The following is a 19,935-nucleotide window of genomic DNA, read 5'->3' on the forward strand; positions in this document are numbered from 1 at the left end:
TTCTGACTTCCATTCATCGTTGATTAGCTTTTCCCATTTTTGAAATTTATATGAGCAAGTCACACTTTCTGTCCCCTTGCCCAGTATTATTTTGTGAGAGTCATCCATGTTGTTGCATAAAGCAGTAAGCCTTTTTCCTCTCTTTGCTATCTAGATTGACATTAGGTAAGTACAGCACCATCTATCTATTCAGTCATTACTGGGCATTTTGGTTGTTTCGAGTTTTGACTACTAACGAACAGTGCTGCCAAGAGCATTTTGGTACATGTCACTTCTGTTGAGTACATGTCTAGCAGTGGAATTGGCAGACCACAGGGTATCTGTGTGTTCATTTTCACTAAATACTGGCAAAGATCTACTATCAAAGACCACTGTCAAAAATTATTTTTACCAATTTACATTAATCTAGCAGTGATGGGAGTTCTAGTTGCTCTATATCCTTATGGGTATTTTTGTCTTTTAGTTTTTAGCCTTTTGGGTGTGTTTTTAATTTGCATTTCCCTGATGATTAATGACAGCACACTTTTTCATCTGTTTATTGAGCATTTACATATCCTCTCTTGAGACATACCTATTCAAGTCTTTTGCCCATTTCTCTAGTGGTGCATCTGTCTTTCATGACTTAAAAGAGTTCTGGCTACATGCTGGATACAAGTTTTTTTCATCTTTGTCAGACATGTGTATTTTAAATGTTTCCTCCCACTTTGTTGCTTGTCTTTTCTTTTTCCTAATGGTGTTTTTTGAGGAATAGAAGTTATTTGTGTTAACGTAGTCTACTTTATCATTTTGTCCCATTGTGCTTAGTGCTTTTTGTGTACTGCTTAGGAAATCCTTGCTTACCTTCAGATTATGAAGACATTATCTAGTTCTTGAACAAGGTTTCTTAACCTTTCTTATTATCACCTGTGTTTAACAGGTGGGTCCCATCATCTACAAAACCCCCCACCCTTGAGTGCAGGAGAGACCTGCAATTTACTTCTTGCTAATAGAACACAGTAAAGGTGATGGGTTGTCTCTTCCACCATAATGTTAACTGAAATTATAACAGCTGACTTGCTTGGCGACACTCTCCTTTGCTAGTTTTGAAGAAGAAAGATTCCATATGGTGAGCTTCCTGATGAGGACAGCCATGTAGCAAGGATCTGAGGGTGACCTCTGGATGACAGCAGGAAGAAACTGTAGTCCTTGGGCCCAAAGCCTGCAAGTAACAGAGTGCTGCCAATAACCATGTGAGCTTAGAAGTGGATCCTTCCTTGGGAAAAGTTTCAAATGACCTAGCCCTAACTGATGCTTTGATAATAGTCTTCTTGGGGACTCAACTAAGTTGTGGCCAGATTCGTGGAGCATGGAAGCTGTGACATAGGAGATGAGTTGCTTTATGTCACTAAGTTTGTAGTAATATTGTTCTGCAGCAATGTATAACTAAAAATCCTACTCCCAAAGGAGACTTCTTTAATATTTTTTTCCTAATCACTGCTGTCTCCACTGTAAAGCTTTAATACTACACATATACTATCCATTTATGTGCTGTACATATATCTATGTTTTCTACATAAATATAATAGGCCTTATGCTGACCCAGGGGAGATAGAGGCATCGGGATGGTGCTGCTGGAGAGTGAGCAGTTCCTGATGGAGCTGATCAGACTCTTTCAGAAGGTTGTCAGGCAGCATGTTCATCACCCTGAAAATGTGTGATGGTTGAACTAAACCCATTCCAAGGAAAGGCTCTGCAGAGGGTTTTAGCCCTCAGACAACAAGTGTCTGTTAAACGCTACTGATGGGAAAAAGAAGATCAGCACTGTGGCGAACTCCAAAGAGGTGAATGAGTTTCAGATGGCTTACTCAATCCTACTGAGAACTAACATGGGTGGGCTGAAGAAGAGACAAAGAGAGCAAAAGTAAGAAGAGCAAAAGAGCACAGGGAAGGGCACCAGATGTCTTCCTTCACCAACTAACCACCAAATTACTATTTTTTCTTTGGTTTTTACTGTTGGCCATAAAACTAGGTTCCTGGTTCCCCTATAAGAACTTTCCATGTGAGATGAGGGTCATTTTGGATGGAAGAAGGGCTGCAGTGTTTACAGGATAGTTTTAAGAAACCAAGTTTATTTTAGTATTGGCTGATTTGTCTTTGTTGTATGGTTGTGTATTCTGGGATTATAAAGACTCTGTAGCCACCTGTGTGAAGAGCAATGGATCATTAAACCTGTATTTATCTGCATAAAAATAATAATAATAACATGTCTGCTCCCCTCCCTCCAAGAATGAATTTTCACTCCCTGGGGAGATACTGGTTCCTTTGAGAATTCACACAACTGCATTGACAAATTAAAGTCTACCACCTATTTTTGTAAAAAAAAGTTTTATTGGGACACAGCCATGCTTGTTTGTTAGTATATTGTTTATGGCTGCTTTTGTGTGCTATAGTCACAGAGTTGAGTAGTATAGCACACAAAGCATTAAGGGCTTACTATCTGGCCCTTTACAAAAAATATTTGCCAACCACTTCTCTAGAAGTTTGTAGTTTTACCTTTCACATTTAGATCCACAATACACCTGGGATTTAATTTTTGCCTGTGATGTTAGGTAAAAGTCAAGACTTTTTACTTACATGTGGGATTACAGCTTACACAGCATTATCTACTGAAAAGGCCATCCTTTCCCCATTGCACTGTAGTGTCACCTTTGTCTCAATCGATGTGTATGTGTGAGTCTCTCTGTGTGGACATAGTCTGGGGACTCCAGATAGCTTTGTAATATTGAGCTTTCTAATTCTTGACATGATATATACTTCTGTTTATTTAAATATTTCAAAGTTCTCCTAACGATATTTGTATATTTCTTGTAGAGTTCTTATACACAGTTTATTAGATTAAGCCCTAGGTATTTGGTTTTCTTGATAGATCATAAGTAGTATCCTATAAGTAGTATCCTAAAGAGCAGTACTCGGCTCTTTAATTGTATGCTGCTAGTATGTAGAGGTACAATTGATTATCCTATATTAATTTTATTCCCAGTGACTTTGTTAAATCCATTATTAGTTGTAATAATTTATCTGAAATTGTTCCAAGTTTTCCATGAGCAATATTATATCACCTGTGAATAATGACCTTTATTTCTTTTCCTAATGTCTGTATCTTATTAAATTTTATTCTCTTTCCTTAACACATTGACTGAAATCTTTGTTAAACATTGAAGAGAAGTAATAGTAGATACATTTGTCGTATTCCTGAACTCAGAGGGAAAGGTTTCAATACTTCGTTATTAAGTACAATGTTTGCTCTAAGTTTTTTGTATATATAATTTACCAGCTTCAGCAAGTTTCCTTTTATTCCTAGTTGCTAACAGTTTTTATTTATTTAATCATGAACATATACATATATATATACATATAATATATTCTCTCTAAAGAGAGAGAAAACTTCATACATTTTTTAATCTAATAGTGTCTTTTAAAAATTTTTTATTTTGAAAATTTCCTTTCAGTGTCCCAGAATTTATTATTTATGCACCACACCCAGTGCTCCACGCAATATGTGTCCTCCACAATACCCACCACCAGGCTCACCCAATCTCCTAAGAACTTTATACATTTTTCTACATCTACTGAGATAATTATTTGATTTTTCTTCTCAATTATAATTAATATAGTGAGTTATATTGCTTGAGTTTTTGAATGTTAAACTAACCTTTCACTATGCATTCTTGGAATAAATCCAACTTGGTTTTTTAAACATATCACTAGATTTGCTTTGCTCACAATTTGTTTATTTTTTTCCATCTATCTTCATAAAATAAATTGGGAAGTGCTTACTCTTTTTACATTCTTTGGAACAGTTTGTATAACACTGGCATTATTTCTTCCTTAAATGTTTATTGTAAACTTCTGGGCCAGAACTCTTTTTGTGGAAAGGTTTCCAATTACAGATTCAGTGTTTAAAATATACGTAGTGCAGGATGGTGATATGAGAAGATCCTGAGCTCACCTCTTTCCACAGACAAACCGAATCTACAGCTACAAGGATCAGTGCCCTCTGAAAAAAAGCCTGACAAGCTAATGGAACAGCTACTCAACAGCGATGGAGAGAAGTGCCACATCATGACCAGGTAGAGAGGCAGAGCTACTCAAACAATTCAACAGCAAAAAAAATATCTGATTAAAAAAAAAAAATGAGCAGGGGATCTAAATAGACATTTTTCCAAAGAAGACCTATGGATGGCCAACAGACACATTAAAAGATGCTCAATGTCACTAATGATCAGGGAAATGCAAATCAAAACCATGATGAGATAGCCCTTCACAACTGTTAGAATGACTGTTTTCAAAAAGACAAGAAGCAAGTGTTAAAGAGGATGTGGAGAAAGGGAACCCTCATGCACTGTTGGTGGGAATGTAAACTGGTGCAGCCACTGTGGAAAACATTTTGGAGGCTCCTCAAAAAATTAGAAATAGAGCTACCCTATGACCCAGCTATTCCACTTATGGGCATTTATCTGAAGAAAATAAAAACACTAATTTAAAAAGATATATGCACACCTATGTTCATTGCAGCGTTATTTACAAGAGTCAAGCTATGAAAGTGACCCAGTGTCCATCGAAGGATGAATAGATAAAGAAGATATGGTATATACACACAAGGGATTACTACTCAGCATAAAGAAAGAAAGAAGGAAAGAAAGGAAGAAAAGGAGGAAGGAAGGAAGGAAGAAACAAAGATAGAAAGAGAGAAAAGAAGGAATCTTGTCTTCTGTGACAACATGAATGAATAATACCTCGAGGGTAGTACTATGCTGAGTAAAATAAGTCATACAGAGAACAACAAATGCCATATGATTTCACTTATATGTAGACTCTACATACAAACAAACAAAACAAAATTCACCCCAGAAAGAAACACTGTCCCCATCAAGCAATCACACCACTTTCCCCTCTGTCCTCAGCTCTGGGCAACCACTAATCTGATTTCTGCCTCAAAGGATTTGTCTATTCTGGGTATTTCATATAAATTAAATCATACCGTACATGGCTTTTTGTGTCTGGTTTCATTTACTTAGCATAATGTTTTCAAGATTTATCCGTGTTATAGCACGTTTCAATCCTCATTCCTTTTTATGCCTGAATAATATAGCATTGTATGGATATACCACATTTTGTTTATCTTCTCATCAGCTAATGGGTATTTTGGTTGCTTCTACCTTTTGACTATAGTGAGTAGTGTCGCTATGAATCTTTGTGTACAGATTTCTCTTTGAACACCTGTTTTCAAGTCTTTGGGGCATATGCCTAGAAAGGGAATTGCTGGGTAATATGATAATTCTTTGTTTCACTTACTTAGGAACAACCAAACTGTTTCCTACACCTGCTGTGCCATTTCACTTTCCCACCAGCAACGTATGAGGATTTCCATTTCTTCACATCCTCACCACACTTCGTACTTCCTTGGTTTTGTTTTGGTTTATTGTGACCATCCTAGTGAGTGTGAGGTGAGAGCTCACTGTGGCTTTCTGCCTTTCCCTAATGACTGTGATGTTGAATACCTTTTCATGAGCAGTCGGTTGGTTGTTAGTAAATTTTTGGAGAAATGTCACGTCTTTTCCTGCTTTTTAATTAAGTTGTGGTCTTCTTGTTGTTAAGTGGTAAAGGTTGTAAAATATTTTGGATATTAGACTTTTAGCAGACGATTTGCAAATATTTTCTCCCATTCTTTGGATTGTCTTATCACTTTTGGGCAATGTCCTTCGATGCACAGAAGTTTTAAATTTTGTTGCAGGCCAATTTATCTATTTTTTTCATCCCATTGTTCATGTTTTTGTTGTCATATCTATAAAACAAAGATCATGGAGGTTCATACCCATCTTCTAAGAATTTTATAATTTCGGTTCTTGCATATTTATATTTAGGTTTTTCGTCCATTTTAAGTTAATTTTGTATATGGTGTGAGGTTGGTAAGTTGATTTTTTACCAAGATGCAAAAGCCATTCAGTGAAGAAAGGATAGTCTTTTCAACAAATGGTCTTGTAACATTCATATGCAAGAAAGATGAATCTCAGTCTGTGGCTTAGAAGAGAGAAAGAAGTCCAGCTTCCAGAGTGTTTGTTTGGGGTCAAATGGTCAAGAGACAGAGAAGGGGTCATTCTCTTCCTTCTCACATTGGACCCAGGCCAGTTTTGTCACCTCAAGGACTGGAAGCTTTAGTAGCACATGGAATACACACCTGGGTATGAATAAGGGGAGCTCTTGCTACAACACAACAGAGAGAACTTGACTATTTTTAGAGATGAACTAACTTCACGGCATGCCCCCCAAAGTTCTGGCCCAAAGCAGCTCTCTGAAAGAGAGCCCAGGAAAGTACAAATGTGGAGACTTCATTAAGTTATGGTAACAGCTCGATAAGACCTGGGCACCAGGCACATTCCCTAACCCAATTCCTTTTCTTACTACCCTTGAGAAGTATAAAAATGATCCAAGCTTCCATAATTCTCCTCCTGTTGCCCACCTTTGGTATGTAAATGAGAGAAATGGGAATCTTGCTGGGGAAACTGATTTTCTTTGAACCAAGAGTGTTTTTAGGATGATGCTGGTGATGGCATGTGAGTCACGAATGCTTGACGTTGTGTAGTATGTACCTTCATCTTCCAAGGCCTCTCTGTTTTACAATAGAAGGCTGGAGTTCTAGCATTTCTTATTACTCATAAATCCCCGGAGCTGAGGGCTCCTCGCCATTCCTCAGAGCTGAAGAATGAATTCCAGTTGTAAACAATGGTTGCTATGATGACAAGGTGTTATGGTTTATCTATTTGGTTCCCAGAAGCACACAAGAGGATATGAGGCAATTAAAGCCTATACATGAGCTTGCTCTTGGCCCAGTTGGGAATCTCTTTTTTGTTCGCTCGTCTATAGGAGATTGATGTGAAGGGAACTAGGGCTTTGGAGTCAGGTAGCCACACCTTTGTTGGAACTCCTACCTATTCAGGGTATTAACTGTGTGACTATGGGCAAGTTTCCTAAGCAAACCGAGCCTCAGTCTCCTCATGAGTGAAAATGGTGATAATAGTAGGATTACTGGGAGTATTAAGTGCAGTAATATAGGTGAAAGCACTCAGCGGGTGCTCAGAAAGTGTTATCTCCATTCTCTTTCCCCCTTTGAATAGATGGCTGAAATTCTGCTCCTTGGGATCTGTGGCAGTTAGGAATTAGGCTTGGCTTTAGTGTCATACACAAAGCAACAGTAACTTAAACAAGAAGTTTATGTCTTTCTCATCTAGGTCTGTAGAAAAACAATCAGGCAGTCCAAGGACCCCACTGCTCCAGCATTCCTTATCATCCCAGTGACTCTCTGCCATATCTATGCTTCAAGGAGCAGTGTGGAGGGGAAGGGGGGAGGCTCATTCTCCATCCTTCAGGGAAATGACCAGTATTGCCTACATAGATTCTCTGCACATCCCATTGGCCAGGTCTTAGTCCCATGTCACCTGAGCCATGAGGAAGGCTGGGAAATGCAGGCTTTGTTCTGAGCAGCCATGTGGCCAGATGACAACTGAGAGTGTTGGTACTACCAAGGAGAGGGAAACGGGTATTAGAGGACAGCCTGCAGCCTCTGCCCAGTGTCTGTGCATTTTCCCCTTTCTCTTAGCCCAGTGCAAGCTATGTAGAACATAAATCAAGTCAAATTAATCTTGAACCAGTAGAAAGTGCACAGGCTAAATCACATTAGAAAAACAAGTCAATAGGATATCAGAAAAAGCAGAATTAAGACAAAAAGTATCATAAAAGGTCAGTTTTTATGGATAAGAGTTAAAAGTGGTAGGGATTTTTTAACAGTAAGAAGTCTTTGTGCTGGGCACTTTTCACGTAGCCTGCCAGATCTGCTCTTCCTTTATCCCCTTGGGTCCTTTGAACCCCAATAGGGGAACCTGTAGGGACATGAACAGCTCCCTTGCTCTCTTCTTCTACTTGGGTTTGGCCAATGGAGAACACCAGCAGCAGATTAAAGGGAGGATGAAAGGTAGAGTTGGGATGCTTAGTTCCCCAGTAGCCTACCTGCAACAGTATCACAGGTTGACTCTGTCCCTTCCCTGAGGTCATAGTTCTCACTGGAGAGAGCCCTTTCCACATGGCCCTCCTTGTTTTCAGGTTTCCAGATCTGCTCTCACCTTTGCTCCTTCCAACCTAAGGGAGAGGATGGATCCCTGCTATTCTAGCCCTAGGGTACTATACTACCATGGTGGTTTCACTGTACCAGAACCACACCTTTGCCTTTAGTTTCTTTATTAGGCTCTCCTCAAATTACCCACTTACAGTGGGCCATCTGTTTCCTTTCAGAACCTGGTTGATGCTTAATACTCCAATATTATAGCATCAAAAGGCACAAAGCAAAACCTATTAGAATGGTAGAAAGAGATTTATAAAAGCAAGATTTCTTGAGACATTTTTAACCAACCACTATCCATCTAAATAGTTGAAGCAGTAATGTAAAAATAGCTAAAAAGAATTTTTACTATTTCAAATGACCACTGACAATTAAGAACATTGAACAATACCTCAAATATCTCCAGCAAATATGGCAGAAAGATAATGGTCTTAAAATGTAAAGAGCTTTGAAACAAAATTATGAAAGGTTAATAAACACATAAAAATTTTAACATTGCTGGTTATCAAAATATGCAAATTAAGGCAACAAGATGTCTTTTTTTAGCCTATCAAATTAACAAAGATCGAAAAAAAAATAGTGCTTGCCAGAGTGTGATATAACACTGTTATTCACAGCTGGTGGGAGTATGAACTGATAAAAATTTTCTAGAAAGAAATTTGTCCTCTATGTATCAAGAGCCTTATAAAGATTTATGCTCTTTCAACCAGTAATTCTACTTCTAGGAATTTATTATAAAGAAATAATAAATAATGCAGATGTGTTTAAGGATGCATAGCACATGTTATTTATAAGAGCAAAATGGGAATAGTCTACATAATCAACAATGGTTGATGGTTACATTATGATATATCATGGAAAAATATACAGACATTAAAATAGGGTTTTCAAAAAAAAAGTTAAACAAGACAATAATCCCCAAATAATATTAACTTACCATGGCAGGATATAAAACTGTAGAAACAGTTTGAGTCTTAATGAGGTTAAAAATATACATAGAAGGATAGTAACAGTGTTCACACCAGTGGTGAATTACAGATGATTTTTGTCTCTCTCTACTTTTCTCTATGTTCCAGATGTTCTACATTGAGTATGTGTTACTTTTATAACACTGTGTAGTTTTAAAAGAACAACAAAATTGTGAAAGGCTTAAGCTGGCTAAGAAGTAAGCCATTTTCACAAAACCATGTAGTTTTTCAGGAGCCCAAGGGATTCTGATGAGGACCTCAGCCACCTACCTACCCAGTCCACTATCCCAGGAGCCCCGGGATTCCTCTCACCCTAGAAGAGTGGTGACATAAGTTGCCAGTGTGAATCCTCATGGAAAAGTCTTTGGGGGAAGGGAAGACTGGAGAAAAGAGAGGAGAACCCTCCGGAACCACCGGTGTCAATGGCGGCGGAGTGTGAGGGGTAGTGCACAGTGGTGGAGGCCACTGTAGCTGTGTCTTTTAGAGCAAGCAAGACCAGAAGTGACCAGCAGCCTGAAGAGATTCATGGGAACATATCTGGTAGTGTTGTGGTGGGGCCGGGCTGTCTCTTAGGAATGCTTAAGAGGAAGGTTGGTGCCTTTAAACTAAAGGTCTGGGACTTTTATACTAAATTTATTATTTTTTACTACTTTTCTTAAAGCAGTCACTTCCTAAATTCTTTTTTGTACTTAATATCTTTTTTGTGTATGTGCCATTAACATAAGTTTTAATTATCTTTTTTTTAAGAGAGAGAGTAAGCACATGCAGGGGGAATGACAGGCAGAGGGAGAAGGAGAAGCAGACTCCCTACTGAGCTGGGAGCCCGATGTGGGGCTCAATCCCAGGACCTGGAGATCATGACCCGAGCTGAAGGCAGATGCCCAACCATCTGAGCCACCCATGCACTCCTATCTTAGCTTTAAAATATATCTTAATGTGTGGTTGTCCAAGGTCATTCCATATAGCAAAGATTACTCAAAGTGTTATTCAGAGGCAAATTTGTACTCTTAAATGTTTTCACCATTAAACAAGTTAAGATTAAAAATAAATATTTAAAAAGTTATTAAATCAAGAAGTTAAAAAATTAATAGTAATTTCAAATCTGACTATGAAGTCACAGTAAGTAAGCCTGTGTCAAATTAGCACCAGGGTAGATCGATCAAACACAATAAGTTCAGCAATAGGCCCAAACAAATATGACCAATTGATTTCCAACAAAGGGGGCAAACTGATTCAATGAGGAAAAGGATAGTGTTTTTCAACAAATGATGCTCAATCAAAAGCAGATTCATGTGGAAAACAAGAACCCTAGCCCTTACCTCACCTCATACTAAACATTACTTAAAATGGATCAGGTACCTAAATGTAAAAGCTAAAACTGTAAACCTTTTAGGAGAAATCATAGGTAATCTTTATGACTTTGGGGTGAGTGAATATTTCTTAGTATGGACACAAAAAGCATGAACCATAGAGAAACATTTTAAAAAATTAAATTTCATCAAAATGAAAAACTTCTGCTATTTAAAAAATTCCATTTAAGAAAATAAGAAGAGAAGCCACATACTTGGAAAAATATTTGCAATACACTATCTGACAGAGTACTTTCATGTTGACAATATAAAGAACACTTAGAATCTGTTGATTAGAAGAAAAACAACCAAATAAAAAAAACCTACAAAATACCATCTTTTCCCTTTGTCTCTCATCTGGTTCCCCAATATTTGAACAGGGACTCTTATAATATATTCCCAATACTAGACATGTGTATTGTTCTTACCAGTAATAGTTGGAAAAGAAAACTACCATCAAAAAGGGAAAAAATAGTTTTTTCTTTACCATCATTGAGAAGGAGAGAAAGTGGTACAATCCTTCTGAAGGGTAATTTTGTTTTTTATAGTATGCACACTCTCTTTGAAGAAATTATATTTCCAGGAATTTGTTCTAAGTTGAAGGTCATGTATATAAAGGTTTAGCTATGGAAAATTATAAGGGCAGGTGAACCATGAGAGACCATGGACTCTGAAAAACAATCTGAGGGTTTTGAAGGGGCGGCGGGGGGGGAGGTCGGGGTACCAGGTGGTGGGTATTATAGAGGGCATGGATTGCATGGAGCACTGGGTGTGGTGCAAAAATGATGAATACTGTTATGCTGAAAGAAATTTAAAAAAATTTTAAAAAGAGAAAATTATAAGGAACTGGATATTGCTGGGGTACCTGGCTGGCTTGGTCAAAAGAGCATTTGATCTTGATCTTGGGGTCATGAGTTTGAGCCCCACATTGGGTTTAGAGTTGATTTAAATAAATAAAGCTTAAAAAAAAAAAGGAAATTGAATATTGCCTATGTGGCCCCAGTAGGGATTTAAATAAATGATGATATATGTAAACATTAGAATTATATGCAGCCAATAAAAATATTGTAGACATATATGTGTTGACACAAAAAGATGTTTGCATTATATTGTTAAGTGAAAAGGCAAGTTTTAAAAGAATATGCGCAGTAAGATTCAACTTTTGTAAAAAGGAAAAGCATTTATATAAAGTAACATGTGAAATTCAATAGTGTTACTTCTGGGAATTGTGATTACAGCTTCTTTTTCTTTTTGAGCCTCTATGTTTTCTTCATGCTTCTAATCTACTGGTCTAGTAACCCTATCAAAAACTGGTCCATGTTTTTATGGGTCATCATAATTAAGTCTTATTTCCTAGAAGACATAATCTAAGGAATCTGTGTTCTGGCTCCTCTCATTGGCTCATCTACCCTTTCTGACTGCCTATGTAATGGGCCATGTTTCCCTCTGTGTCCCCTCCTGTCCTTGAGGAAAGAGCCCTTTTTGGCTCTTTGCTAGGCACAGCTCCTGGATTTGCTGTGACCTCAAATCCAAGTGGTGCTTGACACCTTAACTGCCTACTTTCTCTACTTCTCTATCCTGCTCCACTCACCTAATCCTTTCCTATTTTCCCTCCCTTGTACCTCATCACTTACAGACAGAGACCTCTTCTGGTTCCCCGATCCTCAACCTTTAGATCACTTGGTTTTTGCCCTGAGCCTTCCCTCTTTCATCTCTCTCATGTAGCTGATCCCTTGATGCTCAGGTTTTCCTGTCTATGCTCCAAGTTTTTGTCAAGTACACTAGACCTGCTGACTCCTTCTTCCCAGCATTCTTCCCCTACCTCCTTTCTTTCAATTAGAAACAATTTCCCAGTTGTAGTCATGTGATGTCTTGTGGATCGTAGCATTTTGGTCAGATATTGGCATGATGTAAACTGGTCAATCAAAAACCAATCAAAATAAAAAAGGCAAGCCTTTTTCCCTCTCTGACCAAACGCTAGAAGGAGAAGAGTCTGGAGTACACCAGTGGCCATGTCTGCTATTATGAGTGAAGCCCAATATGAGAGCATCAGGCTCATACAGAGAAGAGAGATGCTTAAAAGAAACAGTCCAGATGGCATTTGGCCCCTTGATCCAGCTATCCTTGAAGGCCATTCCTAGCCTCACTGTGACTTGGCAATGAATTTCTGTCCCTTCCAACCATGCACGTGTTCTAACGTAACATACTAACGTACTCAGAGTCACCGTGACTTACTTAACACTGCAACAGCCCTTTGCCGTTCTCTCTCAGAAAGCTGTCTTCTCCATTTTCACATTCTCAAAAGTTCTGAACTAGGAATGGAGAGACTAGGTTTCTGCTTCTGGTTCTGCTAGCAAAAGCTGTGTAAGCTTGAGTTGAGCTTTTAATTTATCTCAGTTTCCTCAGGTATAAAAGGAAGGCATCAGGTGAGATGGAGTCGAAAGTCCCTTCCAGCACTAACATCTTGGGATTTTATGATTCTGAATTCTGCACCTTCAGGCTGACCCCACCAGAGCTCTGCTCCTACAGCTGCCTAGTTGGCCCTTCCAGCTGTATGTCCTGCCATTATCTCCAACACAGTGACTCTGACACTGGTCATCCTCTCCTCCTACAACCTGTCCTTGTTTTCTCTGCCCATGGGACCCCTGTCCTTCCAGACACCCAGACTCAGATGTCTGGAGTCACTTTTCACTGCTTACAATGGTTTTATCACATACATTTAAATGGTTACCTACTACCAACTACCACTATTTCTTCCTTGAAAAAATTCTTGGAGTCATCCACATTTGGACTCTAATTGCCATGTGTCAAGATCTATCTAGATCTACCTCAATCTCTGCCTGGGTCTCTCACACATATCTACCATATATCTGTATCTGCACATCTATAACTATTTTCTATACCATAATAAGACCCCCGATCTCTATCACAAGCTCCAGGCCCATATCTTCAAATATATACTGAAAATTTCTGCCTAGATATCTCTCAGGCATCTCAAACTCATTATCCCTTCCTCAAAGGCCTACTTCTCCATCTGTATTACATGTCTGGATTACAGCTGTCACTACCCACTTTGTTTCCCAAGCTATAACCTTGGACATGACCTTCATTCCTCTTCTAATCCCATCAGCTCTTCCCTGGAATGGCTCTCAAACCTTCTCCTCCTCCCTCAGACTCACCTCCTCAGACTGCCATAGTTAAGGCTTTTATTAACTCTTACCGAACGAGTACAACCTACCCATTCCCGACATGGATGTTAGAGAGCTCTTTTCAGGGCACTAAACCCACCAAGCCCATCCACTCCTTGGCAATTTTTTTTTTTGGATGTTAAGTGTACTTTTATTTATTTTTTTAAGGCTTTTAATAAAATTTTTTATTTTTTATAAACATATATTTTTATCCCCAGGGGTACAGGTCTGTGAATCACCAGGTTTACACACTTCACAGCACTCACCAAAGCACATACCCTCCCCAATGTCCATAATCCCACCCCCTTCTCCCAAACCCTCTCCCCCAACATTGGCTTTCTTTTTCAATATCCCTTTGGCTATTCGAGGTCTTTTCTGGTTCCATATAAATTTTAGAATTATTTGTTCCATTTCTTTGAAAAAGATGGATGGTATTTTGATAGGAATTGCATTAAATGTGTAGATTGCTTTAGGTAGCATAGACATTTTCACAATATTTATTCTTCCAATCCAGGAGCATGGAACATTTTTCCATTTCTTTGTGTCTTCCTCAATTTCTTTCATGAGTACTTTATAGTTTTCTGAGTATAGATTCTGTGTCTCTTTGGTTAGGTTTATTCCTAGGTATCTTATGGTTTTGGGTGCAATTATAAATGGGATTGACTCCTTAATTTCTCTTTCTTCTGTCTTGCTGTTGGTGTAGAGAAATGCAACTGATTTCTGTGCATTGATTTTATATCCTGACACTTTACTGACTTCCTGTATAAGTTCTAGCAGTTTTGGAGTGGAGTCTTTTGGGTTTTTCACATATAGTATCATATCATCTGCGAAGAGTGATAATTTGACTTCTTCTTTGCCGATTTGGATGCCTTTAATTTCCTTTTGTTGTCTGATTGCTGAGGCTAGGACCTCTAGTACTATGTTGAATAGCAGTGGTGATAATGGACATCCTGCCGTGTTCCTGACCTTAGCGGAAAAGCTTTCAGTTTTTCTCCATTGAGAATGATATTTGCGGTGGGTTTTTCATAGATGGCTTTGATGATATTGAGGTATGTGCCCTCTATCCCTACACTTTGAAGAGTTTTGATCAGGAAGGGATGCTGTACTTTGTCAAATGCTTTTTCAGCATCTATTGAGAGTATCATATGGTTCTTGTTCTTTCTTTTATTGATGTGTTGTATCACATTGACTGATTTGCGGATGTTGAACCAACCTTGCAGCCCTGGAATAAATCCCACTTGGTCGTGGTGAATAATCTTTTTAATGTACTGTTGAATCCTGTTGGCTAGTATTTTGTTGAGTATTTTCGCATCTGTGTTCATCAAGGATATTGGTCTATAGCTCTCATTTTGGTGGGATCCTTGTCTGGTTTTGGGATCAAGGTGATGCTGGCCTAATAAAATGAGTTTGGAAGTTTTCCTTCCATTTCTATTTTTTGGAACAGTTTCAGGAGAATAGGAATTAGTTCTTCTTTAAATGTTTGGTAGAATTCCCCCGGGAAGCCATCTGGCCCTGGGCTTTTGTTTGTTTGGAGATTTTTAATGACTGTTTCAATCTCCTTACTGGTTATGGGTCTGTTCAGGCTTTCTATTTCTTCCTGGTTCAGTTGTGGTAGTTTATATGTTTCTAGGAATGCATCCATTTCTTCCAGATTGTCAAATTTATTGCCGTAGAGTTGCTCATAGTATGTTCTTATAATAGTTTGTATTTCTTTGGTGTTAGTTGTGATCTCTCCTCTTTCATTCATGATGTTATTTATTTGGGTCCTTTCTCTTTTCTTTTTGATAAGTCGGGCCAGGGGTTTATCAATTTTATTAATTCTTTCAAAAAACCAGCTCCTACTTTCGTTGATTTGTTCTATTGTTTTTTTGGTTTCTATTTCATTGATTTCTGCTCTGATCTTTATGATTTCTCTTCTCCTGCTGGGCTTAGGGTTTCTTTCTTGTTCTTTCTTCAGCTCCTTTAGGTGTAGGGTTAGGTTGTGTACCTGAGACCTTTCTTGTTTCTTGAGAAAGGCTTGTACCGCTATATATTTTCCTCTCAGGACTGCCTTTGTTGTGTCCCACAGTTTTTGAACCGTTGTATTTTCATTATCATTTGTTTCCATGATTTTTTTCAATTCTTCTTTAATTTCCCGGTTGACCCATTCATTCTTTAGAAGGATGCTGTTTAGTCTCCATGTATTTGGGTTCTTTTCAAACTTCTTTTTGTGGTTGAGTTCTAGCTTTAGAGCATTGTGGTCTGAAAATATGCAGGGAATGATCCCAATCTTTTGATACCAGTTGAGTCCTGATTTAGGACCGAGGATGTGATCTATTCTGGAGAATGTTCCATGTGCACTAGAGAAGAATGTGTATTCTGTTGCTTTGGGATGAAATGTTCTGAATATATCTGTGATGTCCATCTGGTCCAGTGTGTCGTTTAAGGCCTTTATTTCCTTGCTGATCTTTTGCTTGGATGATCTGTCCATTTCAGTGAGGGGAGTGTTAAAGTCCCCTACTATTATTGTATTATTGTTTATGTGTTTCTTTGATTTTGTTATTAATTGCTGTATATAGTTGGTTGCTCTCACGTTGGGGGCATAGATATTTAAAATTGTTAAATCTTGGGACGCCTGGGTGGCTCAGTTGGTTGAGCAGCTGCCTTCGGCTCAGGTCATGATCCCAGCGTCCTGGGATCGAGTCCCATATCGGGCTCCTTGCTCCACAGGGAGCCTGCTTCTCCGTCTGACTCTGCCTTCCACTCTGTCTGCCTGTGCTCGCTCTCACTCGCTTTCTCTGACAAATAAATAAAAATCTTTAAAAAAAAATTGTTAAATCTTCTTGTTGGACAGACCCTTTGAGTATGATATAATGTCCTTCCTCATCTCTTATTATAGTCTTTGGCTTAAAATCTAATTGATCTGATATAAGGATTGCCACTCCTGCTTTCTTCTGATGTCCATTAGCATGGTAAATTCTTTTCCACCCCCTCACTTTAAATCTGGAGGTGTCTTCGGGCTTAAAATGAGTTTCTTGGAGGCAACATATAGATGGGTTTTGTTTTTTTATCCATTCTGATACCCTGTGTCTTTTGGCAGGGGCATTTAGCCCATTAACATTCAGGGTAACTATTGAGAGATATGAATTTAGGGCCATTGTATTGCCTGTAAGGTGACTGTTACTGTATATGGTCTCTGTTCCTTTCTGATCTACCACTTGTAGGCTCTCTCTTTGCTTAGAGGACCCCTTTCAAGATTTCCTGTAGAGCTGGTTTGGTGTTTGTAAATTCTTTCAGTTTTTGTTTGTCCTGGAAGCTTTTAATCTCTCCTTCTATTTTCAATGATAGCCTAGCTGGATATAGTATTCTTGGCTGCATGTTTTTCTCGTTTAGTGCTCTGAAAATATCATGCCAGCTCTTTCTGGCCTGCCAGGTCTCTGTGGATAAGTCAGCTGCCAATCTAATATTTTTACCATTGTATGTTACAGACTTCTTTTCCCGGGCTGCTTTCAGGATTTTCTCTTTGTCACTGAGACTTGTAAATTTTACTATTAGGTGACGGGGTGTGGGCCTATTCTTATTGATTTTGAGGGGCGTTCTCTGATCCTGAATTTTGATGCTCGTTCCCTTTGCCATATTGGGGAAATTCTCCCCAATAATTCTCTCCAGTATACCTTCTGCTCCCCTCTCTCTTTCTTCTTCTTCTGGAATCCCAATTATTCTAATGTTGTTTCGTCTTATGGTGTCACTTATCTCTCGAATTCTCCCCTCGTGGTCCAGTAGCTGTTTGTCCCTCTTTTGCTCAGCTTCTTTATTCTCTGTCATTTGGTCTTCTATATCACTAATTCTTTCTTCTGCCTCATTTATCCTAGCAGTGAGAGCCTCCATTTTTGATTGCACCTCATTAATAGCTTTTTTGATTTCAACTTGGTTAGATTTTAGTTCTTTTATTTTTCCAGAAAGGGCTTTTATATCTCTCGAGAGGGTTTCTCTAATATCTTTCATGCATTTTTCGAGCCCGGCTAGAACCTTGAGAATTGTCATTCTGAACTCTAGATCTGACATATTACCAATGTCTGTATTGATTAGGTCCTTAGCCTTCGGTACTGCCTCTTGTTCTTTTTTTTGTGTTGAATTTTTCTGTCTTGTCATTTTGTCCAGATAAGAGTATATGAAGGGGCAAGTAAAATACTAAAAAGGTGGCAACAGCCCCAGGAAAATATGCTTTAACCAAATTAGAAGAGATCCCAAATCATGAGGGGGGAGAAAGGGGATAAAAAGAGGTTCAAAAAGGAAGAAAGAAAAGAATTTTAAGAAAAGAAAACACCTAAGAAAAATATAAAAAAGAAAAAATATATATATTAGATAAACTAGTAAAAAATCATTAAAAAAGAAAAAGGTAACAGTTAAAAAAAAAATTTTACCCGAAGGCGAGATAAAAAAACAAAAAATGAAAAAGAAAAAAATTAAATTAACTGCAAGACTAAAAAAAATCACAGGGAAAAAGCCATGAGTTCCGTGCTTGGCTTTCTCCTCCTCTGGAATTCTGCTGCTCTCCTTGGTATTGAAACCGCACTCCTTGGTAGGTGAACTTGGTCTCAGCTGGATTTCTTGTTGATCTTCTGGGGGAGGGGCCTGTTGTAGTGATTCTCAAGTTTCTGCCCCTTACATTGCCCTTACCCGGGGCCCGGTGTGAGTAATCCGCTCGGGTTTGCTTTCAGGAGCTTTTGTTCCCTGAGCGCTTTCTGTAGAGTTCCGGAGCACGGGAATACAAATGGCGGCCTCGTGGTCTCTGGCCCGGAGGAGCCGAGAGCCCGGGGCCCCACTCCTCAGTGCGCCCTCAGAGAACAGCGCCCAGTTACTCCCCTCTGCCTGACCTCGGCCGCGCTCTGAGCTCACCGAGCCTGCGACCGGTTCAAGGTCACCCTGAGCTGGGAGCTTACTGTCGGCTCTGTCTCTGTAGCCGGCTTTCCCGTTCCAATACCCGCAAGCTCTGCGACACTCAGACACCCCCGATCCTTCTGTGACCCTGCGGGACCTGAGGCCACGCTGACCCTGTGTGGGCTTTGCCCCGGGTAGCCTCTGGAGCGATGTCCCTCAGTGGAACAGACTTTTAAAAGTCCTGATTTTGTGCGCCGTTGCTCCGCCGCTAGCCGGGAGCCGGCCCCTCCCCCTGGGGTCTATCTTCCCGTCGCTTTGGATTCACTTCTCCGCCGGTCCTACCTTTCAGAAAGTGGTTGTTTTTCTGTTTCCAGAATTGCTGTTCTTCTTCTCTTCGATCTGCCGATGGATTTTCAGGTGTTTGCAATCTTTAGATAAGCTATCTAGCTGATCTCCGGCTAGCTGAAGTAGTCTCAGCCTGCTACTTCTCCGCCATCTTGACTCCTCCCCCCACTCCTTGGCAATTTTTAAGGCTCACCCTTTTCCTACCACACTGAATCCAAACATTTTAACATGGCCCAAAATGACAAAATTGATTAAAATGTCTCCTTAGGGGAAATTACTCCAAATGGTTGCTTATAAAGCTCCCAAGGGGATTCTCTTGTGAACACAGATGCAAGACATGTGCAAAGGTAGAGTGAATGGTACATCTAAAGAAAACTAAATTTCAGAATGCAAATGGCAACTTACGTATTGATCTCAAGTTGGACCAGGCTCCTCCTATCTGATTTTCTCCTCCCCTTTCCCTTCTGTAATGGGGTTGCTTAGAGTCAAAGATAGGTCCACAGTGCTAAGGGTGTGATCTTCTTTCTCTCCTGCATTTAGTAGTTACTTACTTGTACTGGGCTAGGGGTAGTCCCACTGCTAGGTGGGCTTCCCAGATCACTGGGGCTCTGGGTTCTGGGGCCAATGTGCTCATGTGCTCTCTTCCACTCCCCTGGGTAGGAGTGTTCAGGATCGCCCTTCTTCACAGGGCAGCAGCTCTAGGATTTGAGGCTGGGCTTACCTGGAGAGGAGAAGGTCACCCAACAAAGCCAAGGGAGATCTGCCTCGGCTCTGCAGTGGGGTTTGGGGCAAAGCCTCCACCAGGAACAAGGGCTCCTTGGCCTTATATTTTGTCTTCTGAGCTTATATTCCCTTTGGGGAATCTAGGGGAAAGCTTGTTCTTGAAAGTCAGATTTGGGACCTGACACCTGGGCCATTTATGCATCTAAAAATATCCATCCGTATGGTGTTCTGATAGAAATCAAAATCCTCATAATTACTTTTTGTCTCACAAAGCAAGAAGAGTAAGAAAGAGATGGGAACATGTTTTCTGGCAGATGGTATCTGGGAACAGATGACACGGACAAGACAGG

The 19,935-nt window shown here is 39.5% G+C and overlaps 1 pseudogene across 1 annotated transcript in view; it reads left to right on the plus strand.

Annotated features, from left to right (window-relative positions):
- Positions 1–1,601: 1,601 nt before the first annotated feature.
- Positions 1,602–19,935, plus strand: part of LOC309870624 (signal recognition particle 14 kDa protein pseudogene) — a 31,551-nt pseudogene continuing 13,217 nt past the window's right edge. Inside the window, exon 1 of the transcript in view lies at positions 1,602–1,917. The product of the transcript in view is annotated as a signal recognition particle 14 kDa protein pseudogene (transcript). The remainder of the gene's footprint in view (positions 1,918–19,935) is intronic.

Source organism: Mustela nivalis (assembly GCF_964662115.1).
Source record: "Mustela nivalis genome assembly, chromosome: 8".
NCBI classification, from domain to species: Eukaryota; Metazoa; Chordata; class Mammalia; order Carnivora; family Mustelidae; genus Mustela; species Mustela nivalis.